Genomic DNA, 16,228 nt, shown 5'->3' on the forward strand with positions numbered 1-16,228 from the left:
AAATTATAATTTTTGAATAATTTTTGTAAGATATACATATAAAATCAAGAATATACAGTAAGTCCCATGCCTCTTACATTAAAAAAAAAAAACCCTTTCTACCATTAGCAGAATCTCTGAGTTACTTTCAGCTGAGAACGGTAACATTTCATAAATTTTAAAATTTAGGAAAAAATATGGCAGCAAAATATACTTTTATCATAAAAAATCTCAAATCTGATATCACTATATAGTACAGAGCATTACTGGACATCAGAAATTGCTTAATAAAAAGCAGTTTGTAGAATCAACTTGAGTGACATGACATTTGTAGGACTTACTTCCTTAACATATTTCTGCAACCTCCTTTAGCAAGCTTTGGTATTTAAATATTTTCATTTAAATAGCAATTCTTGACTGGAAAACATTTTAATTTAAAGTTCCAAAGATCCCCCTGACTTATACAACATAATCATAAAAAAGGATTTTTCCCATTTTCTAATCTCCCATAGCTATTCCTACCACTGGAGAGGAGGTATATAGTCACTGCAGCAGAGCACCACTATGAGGCAGGAAATACCAACCCAGCAACTTGCCAAGCAAAGACAGTTCCAAACTAGACAGAAAATATGTAAGGAATGAGTCTGTGAGTTGTTGGGTTTTTATAAAAAGTGCTTTCATGGGGCGCCTGGGTGGCTCAGTGGGTTAAAGCCTCTGCCTTCAGCTCGGGTCATGATCCCAGGGTCCTGGGATCGAGCCCTGCATCCGGCTCTCTGCTCGGCGGGGAGCCTGCTTCCTCCTCTCTCTGACTGCCTCTCTGCCTACTTGTAATCTCTGTCTGTCAAATAAATAAATAAATCTTAAAAAAAAAAAAGTGTTTTCATGATCATACCTAATGTAGAACACTCAAATTTTTTATATGTGTTTCTGGCAAAGTATTTGTAATTCTGAATGGAGTTAAATCATATTTTAAATGTCTTACAGGTATATTATGTTAATATATCAAACACCAATCTTTTTATTAAGAGAAAAACCACCACTTATGATACATATCAAAACCTATAATTTTATATGTTGAGTTTCTCTAAAGTAAGGTTAACCTGTATTGAATTAAGATATATAGGGCCCATACCAAAATTCTCAAATTGTATACTTAAGAGCTTGGTGTGCTACGAGGAATGCCCACTATAAAGCAATTAAGGCTAAAACTAAGGACAAGGGCAAAGTCCAGAAAATGAGAGAAAAGCACATTCTTCAAGCTTACAGAAAAGCTGAAATACTCTACTTAAATGATACGAAGAAACATTACCTGATCCTAATTTTGGATTCTGAGAACTACTGTCAACCTTACCAACAGCCATCTCAAGGAGGATTTGCTTGTATTCAATAAACAAGTGGTATCCAGGTTCTGGCTCCCAAACAGACTTTTTAAGATAATCAGTTCAACAAAAAACACTACTCTAATCTGCCTCCTTCAATTCCATTATGATGCAGTCCTTTGACACCAAATTTTAGTACGGTATATATTTATGATTAGAATCAGAAATGACAGCTCTGGTTCAAAATTAATCTAGTGATTCATCAAAAAATAACCTCTGAGGGGCACCTGGGTGGCTCAGTGGGTTAAGCCGCTGCCTTTGGCTCAGGTCATGATCCCAGTGTCCTGGGATCAAATCCCACATCGGGCTCCTTGCTCAGCGGGGAGCCTGCTTCTCTCTCTGCCTCTCCCTGCCACTTCGCCTACTTGTGCACTCACTCTCTCTCTCTGACAAATAGATAAAATTAAAAAAAAATAATAATAACCTCTGAGGGCACTGATCAGACAATAAAAAAGAAACAAGCATATATAATGGAAAGAAATAAAACTGTCTGCATTCACAATGATTTGATATGTACCTAGAATATCCAAAGCAATGTACAAACTACTAAAACTAACTGATGAGCTTAGGAAGTTAAGAATTCAAGATCAATATACAAAAACCATCTGTATTTTTATATACAGACAGCAAACACTTAGAAAATGATTTTTTTATTAACATATATTATTTGCCTCAGGGGTACAGGTCTGTGAATCCTCAGTCTTACACAATCCATCCACAGCACTCACAATAGCACATACCCTCCCCAATGTCCATAACCCAGCCACCCTATCCCTTCCCCCCAAATCCCCCAGCAACCCTCAGTTTGTTTCCTGAGATTAAGAGTCTCTTATGGTTTGTCTCCCTCCCTGGTCCCACCGGAAAATGATTTCTTTAATACCATTCTTACAACATCCAAAATAAATTAACTAGAAATACATGTAACAAAAGATGAGCAAGAATTCTACCTAAGAATGCTTCAAAACATTGATTAAGTGATTATTAAAGACCTAAAGAGAGCTCAATGTACTTAGATTGGAAGACACAACAGCATTAAGATGTCATTCTCTTCAAATAGATCTATAAATTCAACACCATCCTAATCAAAATCCCAGCAGGCATTTTATAGAAATTGACAAGCTGATTCTAAAACTAAAATGAAATCCAAAGGACCTAAAATACCTAAAATAATTCTGATGAAAAATATACTACCTAATTTTAAGACTTATTTTGCTATTGTAATTAAGACTACTATAGTAGTGGCATAAAGACAAATAGATCATTTAAACATAAACAAACATAAACAAGTCCAGAAATACATTCACACTTATCCATTTTACAACAGAGGAGCTACTGCAATTCAGTAGGGAAAGGGAAAGGATGGTCTTTTCAACAAACGGTCCAGAAATAATAAGATATTCAAATAGAGGAAAAGGAAAAGAGGAAAACAGAGAACTGTCTTTACAAACTTGAGATTGGCAAAGACTCCTTTGACAGGGCTCAAAAGGCACTAATAATAAAATCAAAAATTAAGAAAATGAGGAATACCCAAATACATAAAATAGCTAGTAACAAACATAAAAGAACTAATCGATAATAATACAGTAACAGTATGGGACTTTAGCACCCCATTCACATCAATGGACAGATCATCTACCTAAACAGAAAATCATCAACAAAACAATGGCTTTGAATGACACACTGGTACAAATGGATTTAACAGATAAATCAGATATTTAACAGATATTTTATGCAGGATATTCCATCATATGAAAGTAGAATACACCTTCTTTTTAAGTGTACATACAACATTTTCCAGAACAGATCACATATTAGGCCACAAAACAAGCTTCAACAAATTCAAAAAGACTGAAGATATACCATGTATCTTTTCTGACAACACTATGAAACTAGAAGTCAACCACAAGAAAAAATCTGGAAAGACCATAAATACATGGACATTAAATAACATGCTAATAACCAATAAATGAGTCAACCAGGAAATAAAAGAAGAAATAATAATGTACATGGGGGAAAAAAAGAAAATGAAAATGTAACAGTTCAAACCTTTGGGATATATGAAAATCTGTTTTAAAAGGGAAGTTTATAGGAACAGGTCTACCTCAAGAAGCAAGAAAAATCTCAAATAACCTAACCTTACATGTAAGGGAGCTTTTGTAAAAAGAACAATTAACAAAACCTAAAACCAACAGAAGGCAGGAAATAATAAAGATAAATAAATAAATAAAGCAGAAATAAATGAAACAGAAACGTTAAAAAAAAAAAACAAACCCACTAGAACATACCAATGAAACCAGGAGCTGGTTCTTTAAGGGGAAAAAAAAAAATCAATAAAATTGAAAAATCTCTAGCCAGACTGATCAATTAAAAAAAGAGGACCCACAAATGAGAGAAGAGAAATAAAAATATCAAATATCAAAGAAATACAAACAATTATAAGAGAATATTATGAAAAACTATATGCCAACAAATTAGGACAACCTAGAAGAAATGTAAAATTCCTAGAAACATATAAACTATCAAAACTGAAACAAGAAGAAATAGTAAATTTGAAAAGACCAATAACCAGCAAAGGAATTAAATCCATAATCAAAGTCCAGGACCAGAGGGCTTCACAGGCGAATTCTACCAAACCTTTAAAGAGCTGGGATGTCTAGGTGGCTCAGTTGTTAAAACATCTGCCTTTGTTTGGCTCAGGTCATGATCCCTGGGGTCCTGGAATCAAGTCCTAAGTTGGGCTTCTTCTTCTTTTTTTTTAAGACTTTATTTATTTATTTGACAGACGGAGATCACAAGTAGACAGAGAAGCAGGCAGAGAAAGAAGAGGAAGCCGGCTCCCTGCTGGGCAGAGGGCCTGATGCAGGGCTTGATCCCAGGACCCTGGGATCATGACCTGAGCCGAAGGCAGAGGCTTTAAGCCACTGAGCCACCCAGGCACCCCCTAAGTTGGGCTTCTTGAGGGAGCCTGCTTCTCCCTCTGCTTGTGCTCTCTCTCTCTCTGACAAATACATAAAATCTTTTTTTTTTCAAAGATTTTATTTATTTATTTGACAGAAATCACAAGTAGGCAGAGAGGCAGGCAGAGAGAGAGAAAGAAGCAGGCTCTGCACTGAGCAGAGAGCCCGATGTGGGGCTCGATCCCAGGACCCTGGGATCATGACCCGAGCTGAAGGCAGAGGCTTTAACCCACTGAGCCACCCAGGTGCCCAATACATAAAATCTTTAATAAACAAATAAATAAGAGTTAATATCTATTCTTCTCAGGTGCTTGGGTGGCTCAATCAGTTAAGTGTCTGCCTTCAGCTCAGGTCACGATCCCAAGATCCTGGAATCAAGTCCTATATCAGGATCCCTGCTCAGCAGGGAGTTTGCTTCTCCCTCTCCTTTTGCCCCTCCCCCCACACTTGTGTTCTCTCACTTACTAGGCACTCCCTCCCAAATAAATATTTTTTTAAATATTTTTTTAAAAAAATCTATTCCTCTCAAACTATTCCAAAACACAGAAAAACTTCCAAATTCATTCCAACAGGCCAGTCTTATCCTAATACCAAAACCAGACAGACACCACAAAAGAAGAGAAATACAAATATTCCTTGAAGAACACAGAAGCAAAAATACTAAACAGAATCTAGCAAACTGAATACAACAACCATTTAAAAAAAAAAAAATTCATTCACCCCAAGCAAGTGGGATTTATTCCCAGGATACAAGGGTGGTTAAATATTTGCAAATCAATCAAAGTGATGCATCACCCCAATAAGAGGAAGTATAAAACCCATATGATCATTTCAGTAATGGAGAAAAAGAATCTGACAAAGTACAACATCAACTTATGCTACAAACCCTCAATAAAGTATGTTTAGAGGAAACTACATCAACATAATAAAGGCCTGATATGAAAAACTCACAACTAACCACCATGCCTAAATGGGGAAAAACAGAGCTTTTCCCCTAAGGTCAAGAACAAGACAAGGGTGGCCACTCTGACCACTTTCACTCAACATAGTACTGGAAGTGCCAGTCACAGCAATCAAACAACAACAACAACAAAAAAATCAAAGGTTTACAAATCAGTGAAGAACAAGTCAAACTTCCACTATTTGCAGATGACATGATACTATATAGAGGAAACCCAAAAGATGCCACCAAAAAACTGCTTAGAATTCATTAATGAATTCAGTAAAGCTGTAGGATACAAAATCAAGGTACAGAAATCTGTTGCATTCCTTTTTTTTTTTTTTTTTTTAATTTATTAATTTGGGCGCCTGGGTGGCTCAGTGGGTTAAGCCTCTACCTTCGGCTCAGGTCATGATCTCAGGGTTCTGGGATCGAGTCCCACATGGGGCTCTCTGCTTGGCAGGGAGCCTGCTTCCTCCTCTCTCTCTCTGCCTGCCTCTCTGCCTACTTGTGATCTCTGTCTGTCAAAGAAATAAATAAAATCTTAAAAAAAAAAAGATTTTATTAATTTGACAGAGATAGAGACAGCAAGAGAGAGAACACAAGCAGGGGGAGTGGGAAAGGGAAAGCATGGGAGAAGCAGGGCTTCCAGCTGAACAGGGAGCAGTATGCTGGCCAATCCCAGGACTCTGGGATCAGGACCTGAGCTGAAGGCAGATGCTTAACAACTGAGCCACCCAGGCGCCCTGTTGCATTTCTATATACCAATAATGAAGCAGCAGAAAAAGAAATTAAGAAAACAATCCCATTTTCAAGTGCACCAAAAACAGTAAGACACCTAGGAAGAAACTTAACCAAAGAGGTGAAAGACATGTACTCTAAAACTATATATAAAACACTGATGAAAAAAAATGAAGATGATACAAAGAAATGGGAAAACATTCTATGTTCATGGATCAGAATAATAAATATTGTTAAAATGTCTACACTACCCAAAGGAATCTACTCATTTAATGCAATCCTTATCAAAATACCAACAGCACTCTTCACAGAACTAGAACAAATAATCCTAAAATTTGTATGGAACCACAAAAGACCCCAACTAGTCGAAGCAAACTATCTTTTTTAAAAAAAGATTTATTTATTTATCTTAGAGAGTGTGTACAAGCAAGCAAGGGAGGGGGCAAGGGAGACAATCTCAAGTGGACTCCCCACTGAGTGCAGAGCCCAACATGGAGCTCAACCCCACAACCCTGAGATCATGACCTGAGCCAAAATCAAGAGTCAGAAGCTTAACTGACTGAGCCAACCAGGAGCCCCCCGCCAAAGCAATTTTGAAAAAGAAAAACAAAGCTGGAAACATCATGATTCCAGATTTCATGTTATGTTACAAAGCTGTAATGATCAAAATAGTATGGTACTAGCACAAAAATATACACATAAATCAAGATAATTGAATAGAAAACTCAGAAATTAACCCACAACTGTATGGCCAATTAATCTTCAACAAAGCAGGAAAGAATACCCAATAATAAAAGATTATCTCTTCAACAAATATGTTTGGAAAAGTAGATAGCAACATGTAGAAGAATGAAACTGGACCACTTTCTTACACCATATACAAAAATAACTTTAAAATGGATTAAAGACCTAAATGTGAGACCTAAAACCATTAAATTCCTAGAAGAGAACACAAGCAGTACTTCTCTGCAACTTGGCCATAGCAACTTTTTTCTAGATATGTCTGCTCAGGCAAGGGAGACAAAAACAAAAACAAAACTACTGGGATTACATCAAAATAAAAAACTTCTGCACAATGAAGGAAAACAGTCAACAAAACTAAAAGGCAACAAACTGTATGGAAAAGATATTTGCAAATGACATACCCCATAAAGGGTTAGTATCCAAAATACATAAAGAACAGATACAACTCAACACCCAAAACACAAATAACCCAATTAAAACTGGGCAGACATGAACAGTCAATTCTCCAAAAAGACATCCAGATGGCCAAAAGACACAAGAAAAGATGCTCAGCATTGCTCATTACCAGAGAAATGCAAATCAAAACCACAGTGAGATACTATCTCACATCTATCACAATAGCTAATGTCAAAAACACAAGAAAATAATGTTGACGAGGATGTGGATGAAAAGGATCCCTCTTGCACTGTCGGTGGGAATGCAAACTGGTGCAGCCATTGGGGAAAACAGTATGGAGGTTCCTCAGAAAGTTAAAAACAGATCTACCCTATGATCCAGTCATCAAACTACTAGGAGTTTACCCAAAAAATACAAAAACACTAATTCATGGGGATATATGCACCCTTATGTTTATATAACAACATTACTTACAATAACCCCGATATAAAAGCAGCTCAAATGCATCCATCAATACCTGAATGAAGAAAAATAAGTGACGTACTCCTCATTAATGAAACAGACTCTTAATTATAGAGAAGAAACTGATGGTTACCAAAGGAGAGAACCTTGCAGGAATGGCTCAAAGAGGTGATGGGGATTAAGGAGTGCACTTGTGATGAGCATCAGGTGATGTAGGGAATTGTTGAATCACTCTAAGTGTATACCTGAAACTAATTTAACACTGTATGTTAACTAACTGGATTTAAAATAAAACTTCAGAAAAGTTTAAGAAAATGAGCTTCACTAAAATAAAAACTTATGCTTATCAAAAGACAAGAAGAAAATGACTGAGGAAGCCATGACTGAAGGAAAGATTCAAAATACATGTATTTGACAAAGGACTCACAACCAGAGTATGAGGATAATTTTAAAAACAAAACAATCTCAGGGGCACCTGGGTGGCTCAGTGGGTTAAGCCTCTGCCTTCAGCCCAGGTCATGATCTCGGGGTCCTGGGATCCAGCCCGGCATCAGGCTCTCTGCTCAGTGGGGAGCCTGCTTCCCCCTCTCTCTCTGCCTCCCTCTCTGCCTACTTGTGATCTCTCTATCAAATAAATAAATAAATCTTAAAAAAAAAATAAACAATCTCATTTAAGAAAAAAAAAAGGAGCAAAAGACTAAAACACTTAGCAGAAGAAGATATAAATGACCAATGAGGGTGCCTGGGTGGCCTGGGTCAGTTAAGTATCTGCCTTTGGCTCAGGTCATGATCCCAGAATCCTGGGATCAAGTCCCACATCCAGCTCCCTGCTCAGCAGGGAGTATGCATCTCCCTCTGCCTCTCCCCTGCTCATGATCCCTCTCTCTCTCTCTCTCTCTCTCTCTCTCAAATAAATAAGTAAAATATTTAAAATTTTTAAAAATGACCAATGAGGGGTGCCTGGGTGGTTCAGTGGGTTAAAGCCTCTGCCTTCGGCTCAGGTCATGATCCCAGGATCCTGGGATCGAGCCCCACATTGGGCTCTCTGCTCAGCGGGAAGCCTGCTTCCTCCTCTCTCTCTCTGCCTGCCTCTCTGCCTAACTGTGATCTCTGTCTGCCAAATAAAAAAATAAAATTAAAAAAAAAATGACCAATGAACACAGTTAACTATGATGAATTAGTGGATACTACCACATATTAGTAGTCATCATGAAATCCAAATTTAAAAACCACATTGAGATACCACCTCAGACCCAATGGAATGACTAAAAACAGAAATCTGACGATCCCACCTGTCAGAAAGAATGGAATAACAAATCTCATACATTGCTAAAAACATAAAATGGCACAACCAGTTTAGAAAAATGGTTTGGCAGTTTATTTTTTTTTTCTTGAGATTTTGTTTATTTATTTGACGGAGAAAGAGAGCACACATGGGGGAGCCAAAGGGAGACAGAGACAGGCTCCCAAGCAGGGAGCCTGATGCCAGGGAGCCGAAGTGGGGCTTGATCCCAGACTATGGGATCATAACCTGAGCCAAAGGCAGACACTTAACCAACTGAGGCACCCAGGCGCCCCACTTATCATTTTTTTTATATATTTATTTCTCCCCTAGACTGTAAAAAGCAAAGACTATGTTCTATTCTGCTTTACATCCCAGAACTCAATAGTACCTACACATTTAATAATTATCTTAGGAATTATCTTTTTTTTAATATTTATGATAACCCCCATATGTCCCAAAGATGCTAGGAAATATATAATACATTTTAAATAAGTGAAAATATTTAAATATACTTACAAATATTTATGGATGTATTAGAAAAATGTAATATATTTGGATAATATATACATTGTGATCTACTCTATCTGAAAGGTATACTCTCTGACTTGAACTGACATATGTACATCAGATCCTCCTGCTGTGTTTATTTGGAAATTTATTTTCTCATTGCATGGGTTAAACAGATGAGTAAACTCACTGCCTTTCTGTATTAAGAGATTTTCTCTAACACCTAAACACAAGTCATCTTTAGGATTTACTTGTTACCAAAATCTAATTTCATCTTAAATGGCCTATGATGTAAAATATAATCCTCCATTTAAGAAATATAAATTTAGGGGCGCCTGGGTGGCTCAGTGGGTTAAAGCCTCTGCCTTCGGCTCAGGTCATGATCCCAGCTGGGGTCCTGGGATGGAGACCGCATCCGGTTCTCTGCTCAGCAGGGAGCCTGCTTCCCTTCCTCTCTCTCCCTGCCTCGCTGCCTACTTGTAATCTGTCTGCCAAATAAATAAAATCTTAAAAAAAAAAAAAAGAAAAGAAAGGAAACATAAATTTAAAAATTGATTAGCAAACTAAAAACTGTTTCTTCTACTGCCAAATGCAACACATTATCGAAAGGGAGAAAAATATAGTAAAGCATTAAAAAAAACTGAATTTTTTTACATTTCTTTTTTGAGGAGGATATAGCGATGGTTCTCAACCTGATTAGACTTTAAAATCACTGAAGAAGCTTAAAAAATGTACTGATAAATAGGTTCCACAACAGACCAATTAAAACAAAATCTCTAAGGTTATAGCCAAAACACTAGAATTTTTTAAAAGTTCCTCAAGTGATTCCAGTGTGCAGCCAGGGTAGACAACCACCTGGTATGGAGCTAAAATTAGTTTTCATCCATGGGAGTAAAAAATCCTTTTCACCACAGACAGTATTAAAATATAAGCATTAAAAAATCATCTGCAGACAACTGAATATCCACATGCAAAAAAATGAAACGGGATCCTTTCCTTAACTCAAAATGGATCACAGATCTAAATGTAGGAGCAAAAACTATAGATACCATCAAGAAAGTTAAAAGATAACCCCCAATGATAAATGTTACAACATGAAAAACAGGGGAAAGTATTTGTAAAGTATACAGCTAAGGGACTTATATCCAAAATGTATAAGCAACTCTTATACTGAATAATAAAAAGACAACCCAATTTAAGAATGGGCAAAGGATCTGAATAGACATTTCCCTAAAGAGATATACAAATGGCGAATAAGAACATGAAAAAATATTTAATATCAACAGCCATTAGGCAAATGCAAATCAAAATGAGATATCACTTCACATCCACTAAGATGGCTATAATCAAAAAGGTAACAAGTGTTGATGAGGATGTGGAGAGATCAGGACAAATACATTTTTGATAAAAATGTAAAATGATGGGGCGCCTGGGTGGCTCAGTGGGTTAAGCTTCTGCCTTCAGCTCAGGTTATGATCCCAGGGTCCTGGGATCGAGCCCTGCTCGGGCTCCCTGCTCAGCGGGGAGACTGCTTCCCCCTCTCTCTCTGCCTGCCTCTCTGCCTATTTGTGATCTCTCTGTCAAATAAATAAATTAAATCTTTAAAAAAAAAATGTAAAATGATGTAGCCACTTTGGAAAACAGCCAGGCAGTTCCTCAAAAGGTTAAAAATAAAGTTACCATATGAACTAACAATTATGCTCAAAAGAAATGAAAATACACATTCACGCAAAAAACATATACATGAAGGGTCAGCTTTACTTGTACTAGCCAAGAATTAGAAGCAATGTAAATGTCAATCAACTGATAAATGTATAAATAAAATATGGTGCATCCTTACAATGAAATAGTACATAGCAATAAAAAGAAATGAAAGACTAATAAATGCTACAATATAGGCCAATCTTGAAAACTTTATGCTAAGCAAAAAAGGCTACATATTGTATGATTCCGTTTATACAAAATGCTCAAAACAGACAATTCTACAGAGACAAACAGTAAGTTATTGCCTCAGGAGAGGAGAGAACAGTAAGTGACTGCTAACAGGTATAGGGTATCTTTTGGGAGTAACGGAACTCTTCTAAAATTGTGGTAATAGTTGTACAGCTCGATCAATATACTAAAAACCATTGAATTATACACCTTAAACTGGTTAACTGTATGGTATATAAATTTTATCTCAATAAAAAATTTAGACTGAGAAGATTTTCCTTTAATCACAACATCTTACAACTATCTACTCTGCCTGAAAAACATTCTACAGTTTCAAATCTGAATGCACAAGAATCTTCTTTAAAAATAAAGAGGGATTTCCGTGATGAATCAAACTAGCTCATTATGACTTACACAATAAAAATAAAGAGGGAGCACATGGGAGGCTCAGTCGGTTAAACAGCCGGCTCTTAATTTCCACTTAAGTCACAATCTTGGGGGTCCTGTGTTGGAACCCTGCACCTAGCTCCATGCTTGGCAGTGGGGGTGGGGAGGGGGGTCTGCCGGGGATTCTCTCTCCCTCTCCATCTGCCCCTCCCCCTGCTCACACTCACACATGCACAAGATCTCTCTCTCTCTCTCTCAAATAAATAAATCTTTAAAAAATAAAAATAAATAAAAATAAAGACTTTTTAAAATAAAACTCAGTGAACATTTCATCCATTTATGGAATAAAACATACCAAGTGTTTCTCTAGTCACGAGTGACTCAAGTGCTTTTCAAGTAGTTTTCCTAAAACAAAACAAATATGCTAGCATGCCGGCGAAGTAGCATACAAATAAACACCTAGTACAACAGTCACCGCTCACCCGCAGTTTTGCTTTCAACAGTTTCAGATAACCACAGTAAACGTCGGTCCAGAAGTGGACGATCCTCCTCCTGACATATCGTCAGAAAATCCATAGTAGACTAACACTGTATCACGGTGCCTATGTCATTCATTTCACTGCATCTCATCATACAGGTGTTTTATCATCTCACATCATCACAAGGAGAAAAAAATAGGTGAGTACAGTACAGTAAGACAGACATATTGTTATAATTATGTTTTATTATCAGTTGTTGTTAATCTCTTACTGTGCCTACTTCACAAATTAAAGTTTACCATATGTAAACTTTAAGAGAGAGAGGCAAAAATATCTATAGGATTCAGTACTATCCATGGTTTCAGGCATCCAAGGCATTTTTGTAACATGGATAAGAGAGACTATAGAACTCAATTCCAACAGGTATCTGATGATTCCAAACAATAACTAAAAGACAGCAAAAAATGTGAAAGAACATATTTAATCCAGAAAGTAGAAAGCTGACATTGCATTCTCCATGTATTTTGTAAAAATGAGATTTGTTACATTTGAGGAACTTGTTTCTTGTGAAATGGACAGAAGTATGTGACAAGGTTTGCAATAGTAATGAATGTTTCATGGCAAAGTTTCCAGTTCAGTGTATTTATTATACAGTCACGGATACTGGCCGTGACAACTTGAAATTAATAAAAAATTACATCTAATCTCACACAGACACACAAAAACAGTCATCACAGGCAGCCTGGTTGGCCCTCAGCCTGGATTAGGATCATCCCACTAAAAGCAAAGAAATAGAGAGAGGAATGATATTAATGCTCAATCTGGAAGCTCTTCAACATGGAACTTTGACTTTAGTTCCAGAGGGTTATTAAAAACCCTAACAAAGGAAATTCTGAAACAAAGGGGAACTTGATATTAGCCCCTCTTGAATCAAAAAAGAGCCACAATTCATCCAGAGAACATTCAACTACCCAAGAACTCTAACATAAGAGATCCTAAGAAACAGGGACACAGCCACCTACAAGTGAATCATAACAAATACAACAGGCTGATCCTCAGGGAAAAGAACTAGCCAGTAGATTTAAGTATGCACAAGACACACTGGTTGGCACAAGTAAGTCTGCTTTACAGGCAACAAGTACTCTATACGGCCACCTCAGGCACTCGGCTCTAATAAAAGTTTGGGCCTACCTCCACAGCCAGAACTTAAAACTCTTCTGAGTCAGCGTGGCTTGTAATTTAAGCCTAAGCATTTTATCTCTTGATCTGACCTCTTCATCTATAGAGATGACCTTCTCATTTGTTTATACAGTATTTGTTTGAACAATGGCATAGGCCCTACACCAAACTGAAGTTCAAAATATAATTCATGATGTACATTGAAAATTTTACTTCACACTGAAAGAATGTTGTGCTATAACTCAATGGAAGCAAAAAATATTTTCAAAATAAACAAAGAATTAGGAAATAATAGAACTAAAAACATCTGAAAACACCTCTAAACTATCTCAGAAGAAACCCGAGTTTTCTCAGCCAGAATACATAAAACTTCATTTCTCCCCAGGTGGATGCTAAATGTTTAACTTCTAGGAGCTCTGAGGAATCAATGGATCGATTTTATTGTAAAAAAGTGTTAAGTAATTCTATGTATTTATATTCTACTCTGCTTAAGCAACTACCATTTTAAAGCCTCTGGTGCATACTTCTGAGAGAGATGCAGCAGCAAAAGCACCAGAAGCAGTAGCTGCTAACTGAGATGGCACAGTGTCACGTGGGGTTATGGTAAGCAATAGAACTAGATTTCCAACACAAACAGTATAGAGCCCAGACTCTTCATCACTCAGCTATCTCTTTAAAGATAACTCCTGACATTTTCTATTATTAATAAAAAACTTTAATACAACAAAGAACTCCAAAAACTTTCAATTTGAAAGAATAAGAAACATCGGGGCGCCTGGGTGGCTCAGTGGGTTAAGCCGCTGCCTTCGGCTCAGGTCATGATCCCAGGGTCCTGGGATCGAGTCCCGCATCAGGCTCTCTGCTCGGCAGGGAGCCTGCTTCCCTCTCTCTCTCTCTGCCTGCCTGCCTCTCTGTCTACTTGTGATCGCTCTCTGTCAAATAAATAAATAAAATCTTAAAAAAAAAAAAAAGGAATAGGAAACATGATAAAATGCTAATTTTTTCCTTCTGTATAATATTCAGAAAAGTTACATACACTATGGTTATTATTAAAGGAAAAACAAAAATGGAGGGGAAAAAAGACTATAAACATTATCTTAAATAATCCTATTCCTAAAAACATTATAGGCAGCTCAATGTTAATTTCATTTTAATTTACTGCATTTCCTTTTTTTAAGATTTTATTTATGTATTTCATAGAGAGATAGAGAAAGAGCTAAAGTAAGCAGAGCTGCAGGCAGAGGGGGAGAGAGAAGCAGGCTCTCTGCTGAGCAGGGAGCCCGATATGGGGGCTCAACCCCATGACCTTCGAATCATGACCTGAGCAGCCACTTAACCAACTGAGCCACCTAGGCGCCCCTAATTTTCTGCCTTCCTGAAACACTATTCTCATCACCGATCCTCAACTGTCTAATTTCCAAAAACTTTGTCTTTGTAAGTCTCTACTCTAATCCTTAACACATTTAAATGTTCTGAAAGAATGCAAATAAAGGAATCTAAATTGTTTATAATGTTTCTGTCAGTCTCAAGTTTGACATATTGTTATAACTTAGTTTGGGAAGTTTCTCACAAAGAGAAAATGTGTAATTCAAATTTATTTTACATTTGCTATATGAACTTTAACTACTGAAGTGTCATTCCAATCTACTAAGTGGGTATGAAAAATGTGAACTCATTTCAGTACTATTATAGTCATTATTCTTCTTTTAATATTCTCAAGTAATGATTCTTCTTCCATACATTTTTAGTGAGGTAGGAGTCAATCACTGACTGAACAGTTCAATTACCAGCTCATACTATACCCAAACTTAACATCTCACAATAAGTACTTACAATTTTTGCTGGCTACATAGAATCATAAAATTACAAGGCTAAAAAAGATTTAAAAGATCATTTCTTTCAATCCCCTGCCTTCAAGCAAGATCATACTCATACCACCAAGACTTTTAACTAAGACTTTTAACTATTTTATAAAGCCCAGACACTAAAATTCCAAAATATGCTTTAGAAACTTTTTCTAATACTTCCTCTACCTAAGTTTACATTTACTTAAATCTCTAAAACCAAAAAAGGCAGAGTAAAATAAAAATATCAAGGGTGTTAAAGCCAAGTATGACCTAGGTGTAATCCTGTTTAAACCAACTACAGGCAGAAAGACCTTGAGAAAATTACTACAAGAATCCAAAGTCTTATTTCTTGTCCACAAAATGGGATAACACTTAACCATTAAAATCTGCCTAAGAATTAGGATTAAGTAAATTAATAGACACAATCCCTATTATATTGCATGGCACCCTAACTCATGCTCAAGTAACTGCCATTTCCACATCTCTTAAAATCATTTCCCAGCACCTCAGAGTCTGTTATGGTAAAGGAGCTTAGATTAACTATCCTTCAGATAAAAATTATAAAATCTGTACAAAAACAATTCAATTTTTCAAGGCTCTGAAGAGTAACCAAATGGAAGCAGAAACCAGTTGTCCATGAAAAAAATAAATTTTATCTGATAAGATTTGCGTGTTTCTATTTTTTGTCTAAAATAGCAGTTCTCGAACTTTTTTGCCTCAGGACTCCTTTGAACTTTACTCTTAAAAATTACTGAGGGGGCGCCTGGGTGGCTCACTGGGATAAAGCCTCTGCCTCTGGCTCAAGTCATGATCCCAGGGTCCTGGGATGGAGCCCCACATCCAGCCCTGCACTGAGCCCTGCATTGAGCTCTCTGCTCAGCAGGGAGCCTGCTTCCTCCTCTCTCTCTGCCTGCCTCTCTGCCTACTTGTGATCTCTGCCTGTCAAATAAATAAAATCTTTTAAAAAATTTTAAAAATGTTAAAAAAAAATTACTGAGGAACCCATATTAGAAA

At 36.8% G+C, this 16,228-nt stretch overlaps 1 protein-coding gene across 2 annotated transcripts in view; it reads right to left on the minus strand.

The window, feature by feature from the left end:
* LOC111161039 (RAB3 GTPase activating protein catalytic subunit 1) overlaps nucleotides 1-16,228 on the minus strand; it is a 114,686-nt gene that overhangs the window by 85,556 nt on the left and 12,902 nt on the right. The window lies entirely within an intron of this gene.

Source organism: Enhydra lutris, unplaced genomic scaffold, assembly GCF_002288905.1.
Source record: "Enhydra lutris kenyoni isolate GAN:26980312 unplaced genomic scaffold, ASM228890v2 scaffoldscaffold1, whole genome shotgun sequence".
NCBI classification, from domain to species: Eukaryota; Metazoa; Chordata; class Mammalia; order Carnivora; family Mustelidae; genus Enhydra; species Enhydra lutris.